Consider the following 3,974-nt stretch of genomic DNA (forward strand, 5'->3'; position numbering starts at 1 on the left):
AAAAAAAAAAGCTGATTTGATGACTTTGGTGTGCTTCTTTTCCCAGATTCCAAAATAATTAGCCATGGCTCTGAATTTTCCCTTTTGCTCAATTAAAAAAAAAATCAGAGTCCTCTTCTTTCCCTCCCCCACAAAACCCTGGGCTGGCCCCAGAGCCAAGATACCTATGGTTACTGCTCAGTTTGTACTGGGGTGGAAAGAGAGAATACCTCTTTCCAGCTTCTGGAGGGGTTCTTCTTTACTGGGACGATTGATTCTTTGGTCCCACCAACACTCAGAGACCTTTATATAGAATCCAACGTCCTCGAGTTTCAAAGGACTTTTGGTCCCTCTTATCCTAAGTTCCCCCCACTTACTTCCCTGTCGGGCAGTAAGAAGCACCCCTTTCCCCCTCAGGAGCGTATACTCCCAGAAGACTGGGGGTAAAAGAAAGCAAAATGAATTTTCCTGCAAGTAGTTGTGGAAGTCCCAGTTTGGCAGAAACAGTGAATTTAAAGATCTCTGGGAAAAACTGAAAGTGTCATGACAAAGAAGTACAAGCCTTGTAGATCAAAGTAACCAAGCTGAAAAAGGAACGGATTTTGTTAAGAGCAGGATTATGGGACCGTTGTGCAGTGACTAAAGAACACAAGAGGGAAAAACCAGAATTTGAAAATATTCGGAAGCAAAATCTTAAACTTATAACCAAACTTAAGAATGATAAGAGTGCCTCACAAGAAGAAAACAAAACAAAACAAACAAAAAAACAACAACTTTTAAAGCAACTACATCAGAAAATTGAAAAGAAATGGCATCAAGTAGCAGAACCTGTGGAGGAAATTATTCCTGATTCACCTGTACTGACTTTCTCATTTCCTGGTCTTAACCTACTACGAAGAAAGAAGGAGAAGTCACATGTCCAATATATAGAGAAAGCGAATGCTGATTTGGAGCACCCTCTGTGTAAAAGTGATACCCAAGAAACCAACAATTATCCTATTGAAAAGTCATCTTTTAATTTAGCTGCTGTTGCCAAAAACTTGGACTTGGGCTTTCAAGAAGAATCTGACTCTCAAAGTGCTTTAAATCGTCTCAGTGAAGATCTGCACCATGAGGTCTCTCTCCAAGGACTCCACAAGAAGTTGACTGGAATGCTTGGGCATATTTTCCTGTTTGGGGAGTTGCTTCTACTCTGAAAAATGCCTTAAGGTTGAACACAAGCTTGTCCTCTTCTCTTTTAGAGGCTAGGAAAAAGTCCCTCTCAAAACAAACCCTCTCAGCAATAATTGTAATTCTAGGCAACAAAAACCTAGATAAAAATATGAAGACAACAGTCTTGTTACATGCCTTAATCTTGGTTCTTAAACAAGCACTATTATTGGTCATTTTTCTTCCCTTAAACAAATATTTGTGAGAAAGAATATGTATGAATGATAAGTACAAAAGTTGGGACTGACGCAAAAGATAAAGCTATTGAAAAAAAGTGATCTTTTTGTGCCATTGAAACCACTGGGAGGCAGAGGAACCAAAAGAAAGAAGACTGAAGAATAAAGTGAGTATTGCCCCCAAAACTCTTTGATAAAGAAAATACTTTTCCTTTGAGGGAATATTCATCCTTCTGTCAATGAAGACTCTGTGATGAATAAGCCCCTGGATCTATCTGAACAATTTTCAGCTATCCAACATCAAGAAAAAAATGAGATTAAAAAAAGGCAGGATGGGATATGGAGATTGTGAACTTGCCTCAGATATTCAATTAAATCCTTGGAGAGTAACTAATGCACAAACTTTGCAAGATGATCAAGATAAATCATCCTTAGAAAATATCCAGTGGAATGGCAATTTGGAACTATGCCCAAAGAACGCTAAAAGACTGCCTGCTCTTTGATCCATCCATACCACTATTGGGTTTATACCCCAAAGAGATTATAAGAAAAAGACTTGTATAAAAATATTTATAGCTATGCTCTTTGTGGTGGCAAAAACCTGGAAAACAAAGGTATGCTCTTCAATTGGAGAATGGCTGAACAAATTGTGGTATCTGTTGGTGATGGAATACTATTGTGATCAAAGGAATAATGAACTGGAGGAATTCCATATGAACTGGAATGACCTCCAGGAATTGATGCAAAGTTAAAGGAACAGAACCAGGAGAACATTTTACACAGAGATGGATACACTGTGGTAAAATCGAATGTAATAGACTTCTCTACTAGCAACAATGCAGTGATCCAGGATAACTATGAGGGACCTATGAGAAAGAACTCTATCCACATTCAGAGGAAAAACTGTGGGAGTAGAAACACAGAAGAAATACAACTGCCTGATCACATGGGAAGATGGGGCTATAATTAGGGATATTGACTCAAAATGAGTATCCTAACACAAATATTAATAATAAGGAAATAGGTCTTGATCAATGACACATGTAAAACCCAGTGGAATTGTGTGCTGGCTATGGGAAGGGGGTGGGAGGAGAGGAAGGATAGAACATGAATCCTATAAACATGGAAAAATGTTCTAAATTAATTAATTAAATAAAAACTTTGAAATTAAAAAAAAAAGAAAATATCCAGTGGAGTATAGATCTAATCGTAGATCTTTCTCAATATAAAATAAATATTACTGTAATTGATATAAATAGCAAGAAAGAAAAATAAATGATAGCTTATCTGAACTGCTTGATCAGACAACACATGAATAATATGAATCCTATTTGGTAAATTCTTCTCTACTATGTGAGCAGGAAGAAAATCTCCATGTAGAAGATGATGAATTATCAGTTGATACAAAGAAACTAAACAGTCATGAAGATATGCTTGATAAAGTCAAACAAAAAGCATTTGAGGTGCCTTACTTTAAAGACCACATTACAAATTTCCCTTACTTTGAGGTGGTAGTGAAAAAGAAGAGAGTAGAAAATTACTTGGACACACATATAAAGAATGTGAATTTTTTTATGCAGATATGCCAGAAGAAAGAGAAAAGAAGCTTACCTCCTGTTTAAGACATCAATTCCGGTATATTCCTCCTAACACACCTGAAAATTTCTGGGAAGTTAGGTTTCCTTCAACTCATATTTTTGTGGACAGAGAGTACATTAAGGAAGACTTTTATCTTTGTCCACATCCCAAAAGGTGGCAACCTTATAATGGAATGTTTTCTGCAAATGGCAAAGAACAGAAGATAAAGATATTGAGGAAGTTGCAAAAGATGACAGAACAAAAATCCTCATTTATTTGTACTTATTGTTGGTATAAAAAACTGATTTCTTCTCCTCTCATAAAAGGGTATATTTATCTGATTCCCATCTTCGAATACCTGCCCTCTTCTTCATTATTTCTCAAAGATTACCATTGATAGTTCAATAATCAGTAATCCCAATTCTCTCTCTACCCTAGAATGTAATTCTCCTGATCTCGAAAATATGTTCTTCTATACAAGGTGACTCTGTAAGAGGTACTTTATATAATCTTAGCCCTTTTCCAGTACCTAATAGTTTGACAATGCTTCACCTGTGCATTTGTCTACCAATCTGAGTTGTACGTGGAAGAGACGGACATGTTTGTCTAATGGAGGAGCTACATGTGAGGTTTGGGAAGTTAAGGACATGGGGAAAAATGGCAATTAGGAAAACCAGAGAAGCCAGTATTATTTCTTGAAATTATACATAAGGGTTTAAGGATTTCTCTTTCTCACATCCTATAATTTGGCAGTTATCAGAACAGAAATAAGCTGAATGGGAACAGGCTGGCTTTGCTCCTGCCCAGAAAAAGTTAAATATTACACCACATATATGGGGATGCTAGAGGTGGTAATTTGATCTTCTGATGTCTGCAGCAACAATAGAGGTAGAGAAACACCAAATCAAGTCTAATATTTATCCATAACAGAAATTATGATCTGCCCATTCATGGACATGTTTTTAAATGTGGATTATGTGTGTCTATGTATGTGTGTATGTATGTGTGTGTTGCAAGGATGGGATTTGTGTA

General features: G+C 36.7%; 1 pseudogene; it reads left to right on the top strand.

Annotated features, from left to right (window-relative positions):
* Positions 1-437: 437 nt before the first annotated feature.
* LOC123246646 lies at positions 438-3,339 on the top strand (annotated as a pseudogene).
* The last annotated feature ends 635 nt before the right edge of the window (positions 3,340-3,974 follow it).

The sequence above is a fragment of the Gracilinanus agilis genome, chromosome 4 (assembly GCF_016433145.1).
Source record: "Gracilinanus agilis isolate LMUSP501 chromosome 4, AgileGrace, whole genome shotgun sequence".
In the NCBI taxonomy this organism is placed as follows: domain Eukaryota; kingdom Metazoa; phylum Chordata; class Mammalia; order Didelphimorphia; family Didelphidae; genus Gracilinanus; species Gracilinanus agilis.